The sequence below is a fragment of the Salmo trutta genome, chromosome 12 (assembly GCF_901001165.1).
Source record: "Salmo trutta chromosome 12, fSalTru1.1, whole genome shotgun sequence".
NCBI classification, from domain to species: domain Eukaryota; kingdom Metazoa; phylum Chordata; class Actinopteri; order Salmoniformes; family Salmonidae; genus Salmo; species Salmo trutta.
In genome coordinates, this window is record NC_042968.1 from 53496312 (window position 1) to 53510882 (window position 14571).

The 14571-nt window shown below is 42.1% G+C and overlaps 1 pseudogene; it reads left to right on the forward strand.

Moving 5' to 3' along the window:
• The first annotated feature begins 338 nt into the window (after window positions 1–338).
• LOC115202571 (mitogen-activated protein kinase kinase kinase 1-like) overlaps window positions 339–14571 on the forward strand; it is a 58869-nt pseudogene continuing 44636 nt past the window's right edge.

The following is a 14571-nucleotide window of genomic DNA, read 5'->3' on the forward strand; positions in this document are numbered from 1 at the left end:
GTCGTCATTTTTATAAAATTGTACCGAAGCTTCCCATTTCCATCACCGCTGTCGTGATTTATTTTTTGACGGTATGACTTTACTTACTTAAACCGTGGATGGAAATGTGATTACTGGTATGAATAATTGCAGTCACAGTAATGTAGTGAATTGACCAAGCTGACTTAAATAACTCTGACCACACATTAGAATATTGTGTAGGCCTACTGATCTGTCCAATCAGACACTTCCTCATTGCAGACTATTTTTGGATGTCACATGTCAGAATATGTGCCAGGTGGTGGCACTGTGGTATCCTACATGGGAAACAAAAAACAGAACTAATGCATAATCGCTGCATGGCGGCTCAAATGTGAGTCTCTTATGTTATCTACAATACATAGTTATGTAATGTACATGTATTTACAAGCTTTTAGATACAAAGGCTGTGTTTACATAGGCAGCCCAATGCTGATATTTCCACTAATTGGTCTTGATCAATCAGAAAAGATCTGGTCAGAAGTCCAATTAGTGAAAAAAACATCAGAATTGGGTTGCCTGTGTAAATGCAGGTAAATACCTGTACACAGCCAATCTGTAAATAGCACACCCAACTACCTAATCTCCATTTTATTACTTACCCTCTTGCTCTTTTGCACCCCAGTATCTCTACTTGCACATCATCATCTGCACATCTATCACTCCAGTATTATTGCTAAATTGTAATTATTTTTGCCTCTATGGCCTATTTATTGCCTACCTCCCTACTCTTCTACATTTGAACACACTGTACATAGGTTTTTCTATTTTTCTTTTCTTTTGTGTTATTGATTGTACGTTTGTTTATGTGTAACTCTGTGTTGTTGTTTTGTCGCACTGCTTTGCTTTATCTTGGCCAGGTTGCAGTTGTAAATGAGAACTTGTTCTCAACTGGCCTACCTGGTTAAATAAAAGTGAAATAAATAAATACATTCATAAAAATGAAGTCCTGATTCACGCAGTCTCCTCTGAACAGTTGATGATGAGATGTGTCTGTTACTTGAACTCTGTGAAGCATTTATTTGGGGTGCACTTTCTGAGGCTGGTGACTCTAATGAACTTATCCTCTGCAGGAGATGTAACTCTGGGTCTTCCTTTCCTGTGGCGGTCCTCATGAGAGCCAGTTTCATCATACTCTTCACTGTTTTTGCGACTGCACTTGAAGAAACGTTAAAATTTCCTGAAATTTTTCGGATTGACTGACCTTCATGTCTTGATGGACTGTTGTTTCTCTATGCTTATTTTTGCATTTTTTTATTTAACCAGTGGGCTGGCCCGTCAGGAAGTCCAGGACCCAGTTACACAAGGTGGGGTTCAGACCCAGGCCCCCGAGCTTAATGATGAGCTTAGAGGGTACTATGGTGTTCAACAGTACAGTAAAAATTATAGCAAAATAGCAAAGTTGTGTCGGAGCTTCCAAAACGGCGACCATCCAGTAACTCTTAATAAAAGCCAACAACTGAGCCCAGGGTAGGAATTCAGGAATCAGGCCCCAAATTAGACCCTCCACACCACTATTAGAGACCTCTTAGCTCTCAATCCTTACAGCCAAGGGATGAAAGACACAAATCAAATCAAAGTTTATTTGTCACGAGCGCCGAATACAATACTTGCGTACTATTGTTTGTACAGGTACATGGTACCTTCAGGTGGTTGGAAATTGCTCCCAAGGATGAATCAGACTTGTGGAGGTCTACATTTTTGTTTCTGAGGTCTTGACTAATTCATTTGATTTTCCCAAAGAGGCACTGAGTTTGAAGGTAGGCCTTGAAATACATCCACAGGTGCACCTCCAATTGACTCAAATTATGTCAATTAGCCTATCAGAAGCTTCTAAAGCCATGATATCATTTTATGGAATTTTCCAAGCTGTTTAAAGGCACAGTCAATTTAGTGAATGTAAACTTCTGACCCACTGGAATTGTGATACAGTGAATTATAAGTGAAATAATCTGTCTGTAAACAATTGTTGGAAAGATTACTTGTGTCATGCACAAAGTATTTGTCCTAATGGACTTGCCAAAGCTATAGTTTGTTAACAAGAAATATATAATATTGCATACCACTGAATGAGCTCATGCCCTACCATAAGTACATACATGTATGCTAAATACACTAGCCTCAAGAATATCTTTGAACTTTAAGTACCACAGGTTAAGGAATAATGCTCAGCAGGGCTTACCCAGGGCCTATGCTGGTGCCTTAGCTCTCTGTGTGTGTGTGTGTGTTTATGTGCGTTTATGAGCGAGTGTGCGCGTCTGCGTTTGTGTGTGTGCTCGTAGGTTTGTTGTGAGCTGGATCCTCTCCACGGCTTGGTTAGATGAGCTAGACAGCCAGGCACCAGAACTTGTTTTGTGCGTCTGCCTGGGACGAAATGATAGAAGCCCATTTCTTGTTGTTTTTCCCCCTCAAGACATGAATACAATCAGAAAGGGTCTGTGTTACCCCCTCCGCTTCCTCAGTGCACTGAAACTGTAACCAGTTGTTTTTTGCTGAAAAATGTTGAACCGCAATTATGATAATGATCTGCAATGTCACATGACCCTTGTGCCAATCCAACAGGTAGGACAGAGTTTCGAAAGAAGAGATTAGGATTTTTTCACCAGTTTGATGACTGCTGTCTTCAGAAAAGGGAATTTTACCGCCCTCTCCTTTGACTAAATTCCCCCCATTTCATCCTGTTTGGAAAACTATATCCCTGACCAAGCCTGTATCAGCATATTCTTGACCAATGCTATTTGTAATATCAGTTGCTCAAAACATGAAAATGCTAATACTCAAATTTACAATTCAAATCTTGACTCTATTGCAACCATTTTAAAAAGTCCCCCAAAAGTTGCTAAATCCTCACTGGCTGACTTTGGCATCTTTCTCGGCAGCCATGACCCCTCCTCTGTCTCCATTGAGAACGCGGCAGCGGTGGGTCATCCCCAGGCGTCATCATCGTCCCACAGCGTGGGGGACTCCAGAGGCTGGTCACCGTCCCAGGATGGGGACTTCACCCTGCCCCAATTCGGGGTCCAGCAGGTCCCCCAGACCTACAAAGAACTGGCCAAACGCTGGATCAAGGTGAGAGGGGTGGAAAAATAGATGTGGGGTCTAATAATGTGGACCAGACCTGGATCAAACACATATGTACAATACTTTCAAATACTTTATTTACCTTTTTGAGCTTGCATTTTGGGACTATTCCATTCCATTTTGGGATTGTGTTCCATTGCACTAGGCAAACCAAACCAACTGCCTTCATCCCTTTGCATACCAAGAGGGTTTACATGTAGTTGATGTCTGTATCAGATCAGTGCCATATTCCGTTCGTAGTTATAATTTTGAGTGTGTCCTCTTCTCCAGGTGTTTGGCATGGAGTTGGTGGGCTGCCTGTTCTCCAGGAACTGGAACATCCGGGAGATGGCCCTGCGGCGGCTGTTGCACGACGTCAGCAGCGCGCTCCTCCTGGCCAATGGTGAGCACTCCTGCCCGGGGGCCGGGGCGGGCTGTACAGAGGTGTCAGGTGTTGGAGTCATGCTGCAATGTCCTCTCCATGGTGTGTGCCGACCCTGTCTACAAGGTCTACGTGGCCGCACTGGTGAGACTCTTTAATATTACTGTAACCCCACAGATCCTATGAAATTAAGAATCAAGTTTTACTGTGTAATTCTATAACTGTACCATACTCCAGCTGTCAGGGAAAGCATTTTGGACCCCTTAAAGTCTTAGGCCCTAGCCCAGCGATTCCCAAAAGTTGATCTTTATTAGGATGCCATGATGACAGCTAATCTTGGGGTTGGGACCCCATGTATTAAATGATAGAAAATCAAACTAACTTCTGGAATTTGATCAAAGGAAAGAATTGGATATGTCTAAGAAATATGGTTGTAGATCCATCTAGTGGTTGTTTCTGGACTGGGCCTTTTGATATTCATACGTGTTCCTGATAAGTGAAAGGCCCATATATAAAATATATCTTCACTTGATTAGTTGATTAGCTCTACCCGATCTCTGCGTTCACCCTTTGGCCCTTCTCCCTCCCACCCAATATTGATGAAAGTTATCTCTTGAATTGTGCTGAAGTTCACTTCAACAACAAGGTAGTCTGGTTAGCTCTAAAGTCCACTGAACATCCAGGAAGTCTCAACAGAGTCAAACCAGCAAGGATTCTCCAGGGACAGACTGAGCGAGAAAAAAAGGTCTTTCTCGCTATTTATTTACTTGGTCTCTTTGAATAATAGTTTATTTTAAAAAAATGTATTTGTCATTTAGGAGACACTCTTACCACTTACTTTTTTTTACTGATCCCTTGTGGGAATCGAGCCCACAACCTGGCGTTGCAAGCGCTATGCTCTACCTACCTAGACACACGGGAACCTAGTCCTTGGTGCGTGTTTCAAAAAATGCAGGCCCTCTGGACAATCGACATTTCCACGCAGCACTTTGCTTCAGCAGAGCAGCAGTTATGGAAAACAAAAAAAGTTCTGTCCTCTTGGGGGTTTTCCTGGGTGTTTAGTAGCAGACAGACTTTGGTGTTTACTCTATTCTTCTATCAAGACCAAGAAGAGGATGGTGGTGACGGCGGGTGGACAAAGAATACCACGGGCACCACCAGATTTGGAGTGGGCCAGATCGACTTAAATTGTCGCTTTGAAAAGGATCTATTTTGTTTGAGGTTGAAGAGTGCACTCGCATCACGGGGCAAAGTCGTTAGCTACGTGTGAACTACATGGGACCTTGTAACAAGTGAAAACACCAGAGCCACCATTTCAAGAACTTAGAGAAGTTGGGCTCTTATTTTCTTACCTTTTCATACCACGTGATGTGGCCCTCCCTATTGGAAGTAAACACTTGTTTATTGATATGATCTGTCTGCTAAGAGTGGAGTAGACTGGGGAGCATGGAGTAATGGGGGTTGAGAGGGAGTGGAGTAGACTGGGGAGCATGGAGTAATGGGGGTTGAGAGGGAGTGGAGTAGACTGGGGAGCATGGAGTAATGGGGGTTGAGAGGGAGTGGAGTAGACCGGGGAGCATGGAGTAATGGGGGTTGAGAGGGAGAGATAGTGTGCATTGTGTGTGTGAGCATGAAAGAGCGAGTGGGACAAAGTAGTTAGAGGGAGGGAAGCATGAGGGGGAGGAAGGAGTAACCTTGCCTGCCTGGCAGACGGAGAGTGAGAAAGAACTTTGAATCTGTCTCTGGGCAGCGTTCCAGTGCAACGCTCTATCAGTCACCAGTTCCCACGCCTCTTCTCTCTCTCTGGGAGTCAGGCTGAGGCGGAGCACCACCAATTCTCCACCTCCTGCCAAGGCCACAGAGGCCTCTCTAATGGCCTTGAGGTCAGGCCCAGACAGCCATATTGTCACAGGAATAGACAGAGTTGTAACTTGGTGGGGTCAAAAGTGCAATTCCTCCCACCATCGAACCACAGTGTTATGTTAGGGAGCTCCAAGAGGTCTTGTATTTCTCATTGACTCTACTAAATGCCCAGAGATTTGTTTTCTCTCTCTCTCGTGTTTTCTAACAACTTTAACTTTTTAGGCCTATACTTTTTTCGCTTGATATATAGAACTCTCAACTCATACTTGATAGTAAGTTCTCAGCCATTAGTTTGACCAGCCCATCTAATATTTTGTGATGCTTTTCACTACACATCACCATATCTCCTTTTTAACTTTCCACACACTGGACACACAGTAACAATATTGGTACTTTATGTTTGAGTTGTAAATGTGAACCCTGGTCTCTTGTCCCCTTCCTGTAGAAAACCTTGCGGGCCATGCTGGTGTACACGCCCTGCCACTCGGTGTCTGAGTGCTCACGGCTGCAGCAGCTGCTCCGGCCCGTGGTGGAGACTATCCTTGTCAAATGTGCCGACGCCAACAGGTAAAGTCCGTCTCAAACTAAGTAGTGGGATAGATATGCGAGCCTGTCAGTGGTTCACTGCAACTGCTAGTAGCTAGTGCCCTTTGGTGGGGAATATCAAATATGACATGCACTTGTTAGAACTCCCCACACTGATCATACTGTATGATGTACTGTATATCAGGGGTATTCAAATATGAGCCAGGAGGTCCAGAGCACTGCTTCTTTTCTGTTCTACCTTATAATTAATTGCACCCACCGGGTGTCCCAGCTCTAAATCAATCCTTGATTAGAGGGGACGAATGAAAATCAGCAGTGGAACTGGCATTGAAGTCCAGATTAGAATTTGTCTGATATACATCTTCAAGAACTGACTCAAACATGACCACCTTTTCTTATGATATAATACTGTATTCATTAGGTTGATAGTACATGAATTAACAGATTACATTCCCCATGTCTCATTTCAATGTCTCAATTGCACAATGTATAATCTTGGTTAACCCAGAACTACAATCTCGCTGGTCAGATATGTTCACGTAGTCTGTCCACGATAGATTACAAACTGTAAAAAAAAGTATGATTTCAAAGTTAATGAAAAGCATTAGCAGTCTAGCATGGACATAAATACATTTTGAGTGTCGTTTCTCTATGTCATATCCAGTCATACCAGCCAGCTGTCAGTGTCAACACTACTGGAGCTGTGTAAAGCCCAGGTGGGAGAGCTGGCCGTGGGCAGAGAGATCCTCAAAGCAGGTAAAAACTACAAATCCCATTTATCCCCACTGGGAGCTCAACGGAAATAGCACTATCTCTCCCCATATCACTTAAATTGATGTACATTGGCTTGCAAAAGTATTCAACCCCCTTGGCATTTTTCCTATTTTGTGGCCTTACAACCTGGAATTAAAATTGATTTTTGGGGGGTTTGTATCATTTGATTTACACAACATGCCTACCACTTTGAAGATGCAAAATATTTTTTACAGTGAAATAAACAAGAAATAACACAAAAAAACTGAAAACTTGAGCGTAAATAACTATTCACCCCCCCAAAGTCAATACTTTGGAGAGTCACCTTTTGCACCAATTACAGCTGCAAGTCTCTTGGGGTATGTTTCTACAAGCTTGGGACATCTAGCCACTGGGATTTTTGCCCATTCTTCAAGGGAAAACTGCTTCAGCTCCTTCAAGTTGGATGGGTTCCGGTGGTGTACAGCAATCTTTAAGTCATACCACAGATTCTCAATTGGATTGAGGTCTGGGCTTTGGCTAGGCCATTCCAAGACATTTAAATGTATCCCCTTAAACCATTTGAGTGTGGCTTTAGCAGTATGCTTAGGGTCATTGTCCTGCTGCAAGGTGAACCTCCGTCCCAATCTCAAATCTCTGGAAGACTGAAACAGGTTTCAGAATTTCACTGTATTTAGCGCCATCCATCATTCCTTCAATTCTGACCAGTTTCCCAGTCCCTGCCGATGGAAAAACATCCCCACAGTATGATGCTGCCACCACTATGGGGATGGTATTCTTGGGGTGGTGAGTGGTGTTGGGTTTGCGCCAGAAATATCATTTCCCTTGATGGCCAAATAGCTCAATTTTAGTCTCATCTGACCAGAGGACCTTCCATATGTCTAGGTAGTCTCCCACATGCCTTTTGGTGAACACCAAACGTGTTTGCTTATTATTTTCTTTAAGCAATGGCTTTTTTCTGGCCCCTCTTCCATAAAGCCCAGCTGTGTGGAGTGTACGGCTTAAAGTGGTCCTATGGACAGATACTCAAATCTCCGCTGTGGAGCTTTGCAGCTCCTTCAGGGTTATCTTTGGTCTCTTTGTTGCCTCTCTGATTAATGCCCACCTTGCCTGGTCCGTGAGTTTTGGTCAGCGGCCCTCTCTTGGCAAGTTTGTGGTGACATATTCTTTCCATTTTTTAATACTGGATTTAATGGTGCTCTGTGGGATATTTTTTTCAGATATTTTTTTATAACCCAACCCTGATCTGTACTTCTCCATAACTTTTTCCCTGACCTGTTTGGAGAGCTCCTTGGTTTTCATGCCGCTTGCTTGGTGGTGCCCCTTGCTTAGTGGTGTTGCAGACTCTGGGGCCTTTCAGAACAGGTGTATTTATACTGAGATCATGTGACAGATCATGTGACACTTAGATTGCACACAGGTGAACTTTATTTAACTAATTATGTGACTTTTGAAGGTAATTGGTTGCACCAGATCTTATTTAGGGGCTTCATAGCAAAGGGGGTGAATACATTTACACGCACCACTTTTCCATTTTTTTCTTTTTTTGAATTTTTTTAAATAATAATTTATTCCATTTCACATTAAATCCAAATAAAACTCAATTTCAATTACAGGTTGTAATGCAACAAAATAGGAAAAACGCCAAGAGGATGAATACTTTTGCAAGGCACTGTATGTGACTTAACAACAGTTTACAAATTTAAAAAAGATTAAACTGGCTACTCATTGTAAATGTCTCTACCTTTCTCCCAGGGTCCATCGGTATTGGTGGGGTGGACTATGTCCTGAACTGCATCCTGGGGCCCCAGACGGAGGCCAATAACTGTCAGGCCCTGCTGGGCCGCCTTTGTCTGATTGACAGGCTCCTGCTAGAGTTCCCTGCTGAGTTCTACCCCCACATAGTTTCCGGAGGGGACTGCCACCAGTCTCAGACCCTGGGGGAGAGGTCCGTGATTTTATAGTCATGTCATATCATATAGCCTTGAGCGCACAGCCATGAGTTGATGTCCTTGTATAGCTTTGTTGGTCACCTACAGTACCTGCTGACTCGAGTCTCCGGGGGAGAGGTGGAGGTGCGCCACAGGGATGAGCATTGTGCCCAGTGATATTTTGTTTTCATCTTGCCGTCATGTAGCCTTGAGCTCACAGCCTTGAGTTGGTGACCTTGGAAAAACAATTTGGTGGGTGCTTATATTTGTTCTATTTCACACATGCACAAGTATACATGTGTGAATTTGAGATTTTTTTGTTGCATATCCCGACTCCCCCTGAGACACCCTCAGAGAGTGGGGTCACGGCCAGTATGTCATTATCAACATCGACCCTGGAGCAATTAGGAAAAAAGGAGGACAATTGAAAAATGTAGGGTTCTTCTTCATAATATAACTTTTTATCATTAATTATGTATTATGATAGCTGAAAAACAAGAACATGTATTTTTATCTGTGTTTGAGGAAGGGGAAGAGTAGACCCAAAGGTCCACAGTTCGAATCCCACCTCAGCCAGAATTTTAATTTCTAAAAAACCACTTTAGTCTTCAAAAGTGTTCTTTTTCACATTAGTGAATTTAAAATCACCTAAGTTAATGGAACGATTATCATAACATATAGAAGTGTTGTTCTAATGAGGTTGCTTTATTGCTATACTATACTCCCATTACCTTGTTTATGCAATTAGTATCTTAAATTATCAGTTATCTGCTGCGGTTTCTTGTGGACTGCATATTACCAGATATAATTGTAAATATACTGAACAAAAACAAACGCAACATGCAACAATTTCAACGATTTTACTGAGTTACAGTTCATCAAAGGAAAACAGTCAATTTAAATATATTCATTATGCATGAATCTATGGATTTCACATGACTGGGAATACAGATATGCATCTGTTGGCCACAGATACCTTAAATAAAAAGGTAGGGGCGTGGATCAGAAAACCAATCAGTATCTGGTGTGACCGCCGTGCAGCGTGACACATCTCCTTTGCATAGAGTTGATCAGGCTGTTGATTTTGGCCTGTGGAATGTTGTCCCACTCGTCTTCAATGGTTGTGTGAAGTTGCTGGATATTGGCGGGAACTGGGTCACGCTGTTATACACGTCGATCCAGAGCATCCCAAACATGCTCAATGGGTGACCTGTCTGGTGAGTATACAGGCCATGGAAGAACTGGGACATTTTCATCTTCCAGGAATTGTGTATAAATCCTTGCAACATGGGTCTGTACACAGGGCTGTGGCGGTCATGACATTTTGTCAGCCGGTTATTGCCATGCAAAAGACTGCTGGTCTCACAGTAATTCACTTAAACAGGTTTACTATCTCCAGGCCTCTAGCCATACAAGCCGCTGTTGCGTGCCTTTGGAACATCTACATTAAAAAAAGGCTAATAAATCAATTTAATATACACTATCACAACAAATCCATTATTTATTTTAGTCAGATCTAAAGAAACATTATGATATGAAAATAATGTATTTCCAAAGAAGAGAATATGTGTTGGCCTACTGTAGACCTAAGTTATCTGGCTATGCTCCATGCCATAGGCTGTAGGCTTGTTCATTTAGATGACAAGATATGGTTCGTATGCCATTATTGTATTTTATCTGATTTTATAGTAAAATGAATATAGTTGAACTTAGCTGAATAAAATAGAAAGTATATTTTTCCCATTACAGATTGCCTGCGCACATATGAAGTTGCTATATATTGCTATAAGTGAAAATTTGAACAAGTCCTATATGCTAGATTTAGAGTTATTTGGCAACTTTAGTTGTGAAACCTTAGAATATCTTGGAAATCAAAACATATATGGGCTGCATGGTGTGACTATAGGCTATTTGTAATGGGGTGAGTGACTGGTTGCCGGGAAGTCAGGCGCAGGAGAGCAGAGATGGGTGATAACAGGAGAACTTTAATATACACCCTGGCCCAAAGACACAGGCGAGGCAGCACAAAGCACAACCACGGTAACATGAACCGGATGAACGAAACAAACAAACCTAGATTTGAATCAAACCTAGCGCAAGCCAGCCTGTAGCGTAACACCCTACACAAAGAACAATTCCACACACAGACATGGGGGAACAGAGGGTAATATACATTTAGTCTTATGAGGGAATGTGAACCAGGTGTGCGGGAAAACAAGACAAAACAAATGAAAATGAAAGGTGGAGCGGCGATGGCTAGAAGACCAGTGATGTCGACCGCCAAACACCGCCCGAACAAGGAGAGGGACCGACTTCAGTGGAAGTCGTGACACTATTGATCATTTGAGAAAGTAGCAAAAACAGATTGCTCTGTTCCTTGTCTCAGGCTGCACAGCTACTTTCCCATCAACTGATCATATTTTCACGCATCAGACTATTCTCAATTTGATCTTGTCTTCACTAATTATTTTTGATTTACAATGGCCCATTATCAAATGGGCAGGAACAGTGACAGGGGAAAAAAGACATGTCATCTGTATGCACTCAAATAGCCTAGTGAATGTAGGCTGCAGGCTTTCCCGCCGGTCTGTTATGTAGGTTACTTCGGTTTAATAGCGGAGCATATGCTTAATATATAATATGAGCAACTGAGAAATAAATATAAGAACACTTACTTCACTCCATGCATCAACCACTGTTTGACGAGCATGCTCTCGCTGCTCGATAGGTGATATTCTCCCAAACTCTATGCCATGGTCTCTCTCCAACCTTGGTCCTGCAGCTACCCAGTGCTTAGTTTGGGAAACCAAGTGTTATCTGTTCGGGACATCAATGTTTTTGCAACGAAATGCGATAATACAGTGCACACTCAACAGTGATTACTCAAATTTTGGAGTATAGGCTAGACCAATTAAGTACCAAAACATCTTAAATAAGTTTTATGTTTTTCTGCCATACATACAGTTGAAGTCGGAAGTTTACATACACTTAGGTTGGAGTCATTGAAACTCGTTTTTCAACCACTCCACAAATTACTTGTTAACCAACTATAGTTTTGGCAAGTCGGTTAGGACATGTACTTTGTGCATGATACAAGTAATTTTTCCAACAATTGTTTACAGACAGATTATTTCACTTATAATTCACTATATCACAATTCCAGTGGGTCAGAAGTTTACATACACTAAGTTGGCTGTGCCTTTAAACAGCTTGGAAAATTCCATAAAATGATGTAATGGCTTTAGAAGCTTCTGATAGGCTAATTGACATCATTTGAGTCAATTGGAGGTGTACCTGTGGATGTATTTCAAGGCCTACCTTCAAACTCAGTGCCTCTTTGCTTGAAATTATGGGAAAATCAAAAGAAATCAGCCAAGACCTCAGAAAATAAATTGTAGACCTCCACACGTCTGGTTCATCCTTGGGAGCAATTTCCAAACGCCTGAAGGTACTACGTTCATCTGTACAAACAATAGTAAGCAAGTATAAACAACATGGGACCACGCAAACGTCATACCGCTCAGGAAGGAGATGTGTTCTTTTTCCTAGAGATGAACGCACTTTGGTGCGTAAAGTGCAAATCAATCCCAGAGCAACAGCAAAGGCACACTTGTGAAGATGCTGGAGGAAACAGGTACAAAAGTATCTATATCCACAGTAAAACAAGTCCTATATCAACATAACCTGAAAGGCCGCTCAGCAAGGAAGAGGCAACTGCTCTAAACCGCCATAAAAAAGCCAGACTACGGTTTGCAACTACACATGGGGACAAAGATCGTACTTTTTGGAGAAATATCCTCTGTTCTGATGAAACAAAAATAGAACTGTTTGGCCATAATGACCATCATTATACCACCGTTATGTGAGGAGGATAAAGGGGGGAGGGGCTTGCAAACCGAAGAACACCATCCCAACCGTGAAGCACGGGGGTGGCAGCATCTGTTGTGGGGGTGCTTTGCTGCAGGAAGGACTGGTACACTTCACAAAATAGATGGAATCATGAGGTAGGAAAATTATGTGGGTATATTGAAGCAACACCTCAAGACATCAGTCAGGAAGTTAAAGCTTGGTCGCAAATGGGTCATCCAAATGGACAATGACCCCAAGCATACCTCCAAAGTTGTGGCAAAATGTCTTAAGGACAACAAAGTCAAGGTATTGGAGTGGCCATCACAAAGCCCTGACCTCAATCCTATAGAAAATTTGTGGGCAGATCTGAAAAAGTAGGTGCGAGCAAAGAGGCCTACAAACCTGACTCAGTTACACCAGTTCTGTCAGGAGGAATGGGCCAAAATCGACCCAACTTTTTGTGGGAAGCTTGTGGAAGGCTACCTGAAACGTTTGACCCAAGTGAAACAATTTAAAGGCAATGCTACCAAATACTATTGAGTGTATGTAAACTTCTGACCCACTGGGAATGTGATGAAAGAATTTTATTATTCTGACATTTCACATTCTTAAAACTTCTTTGGGATAGGGGGCAGTATTTTCACAGCCGGATAAAAACGTACCCGATTTAATCTGGTTACTACTCCTGCCCAGAAACTAGAATATGCATATAATATAACTCATATGGCAGGTCAAAACCTGAGAAGATTCCATACAGGAAGTGCCCTGTCTGACAATTTGTTGGCCTTCGGTTGCATCTTTATCGAAAATACAGCATCTCTGCTGTAATGTGACATTTTCTAAGGCTTCCATTGGCACTCTGAAGCCACCAGAAAGTGGAATGGGGTGTCTGCTGTCTCTGGGCTAGGTACAGGAGCTCTGTTTGTGAGTGGTCAGCCTGGTGGCTCAGAGGCAGGAGATGCGCGTTCATTGAGATGTGGCCATTTTTTTCTTTCAGCCTTTGAATGAATACAACGTTGCCCGGTTGGAATATTATCCCTATTTTACGAGAAAAATAGCATAAAAATTGATTTTAAACAGCGGTTGACATGCTTCTTAGTACGGTAATGGAATATTTAGACATTTTCTGTCACGAAATGCGCTCGCGCGTCACCCTTCGGATAGAGACCTGAACGCACGAACAAAACGGAGCTATTTGAATTTTACTATGGATTATTTGGGACCAAAACAACATTTGTTTTTGAAGTAGAAGTCCTGGGAGTGCATTCTGACGAAGAACAGCAAAGGTAATCCAATTTTTGTAATAGTCATTCTGAGATTACTGAGCCTCGACGTTGGCGAGTGTCTGAATAGCAAGCCGTGATGGCCGAGCTATGTACTCAGAATATTGCAAATGTGCTTTTGCCGAATAGCTATTTTAAAATCTGACACCGCGATTGCATAAAGGAGATCTGTATCTATAATTCTTAAAATAATTGTTCTGTATTTTGTGAATGTTTATGCTGAGTAATTTAGTAAATTCACCGGAGGTTTTCGGTGTGTATGCTAGTTCTGAACATCACATGCTAATGTAAAAAGCTGTTTTTTTTAATATAAATATGAACTTGATTAAACAAAACATGCATGTATTGTATAACATAATGTCCTAGGAGTGTCATCTGATGAAGATCATCAAAGGTTAGTGCTGCATTTAGCTGTGTTTTGGGTTTTTGTGACATATATGCTTGCTTTGAAAATGGCTGTGTGATTATTTCTGGCTGGGTACTCTCCTGACATAATCTAATGTTTTGCTTTCGCTGTAAAGCCTTTTTGAAATCGGATAATGTGCTTGGATTAACGAGAGTCTTATCTTTCGAATGGTGTAAAATAGTCATATGTTTGAGAAATTGAAGTTATAGCATTTTTAAGGTTTTGTATTTTGCGCCACGGTCTTCCACTGGCTGTTGAATAGAGTGGGACGCTCACGTCCCACGTTTCCCATAGAAGTTAAATTATTGCATCTGAGCTCCTAGAGTGTGCGGCTCTCCTTTTCTTTTTCAAGTGTTTTACTCCGCTAGCCAGCACCTCACCTAAACAGGTGTGCATTTCTTTCGCCTCAATGTCAGCTGTTATGACATTATGACATGGTTAGGAATGTGTCATAACGTGTGATGGCACTAAGTGTCAAGT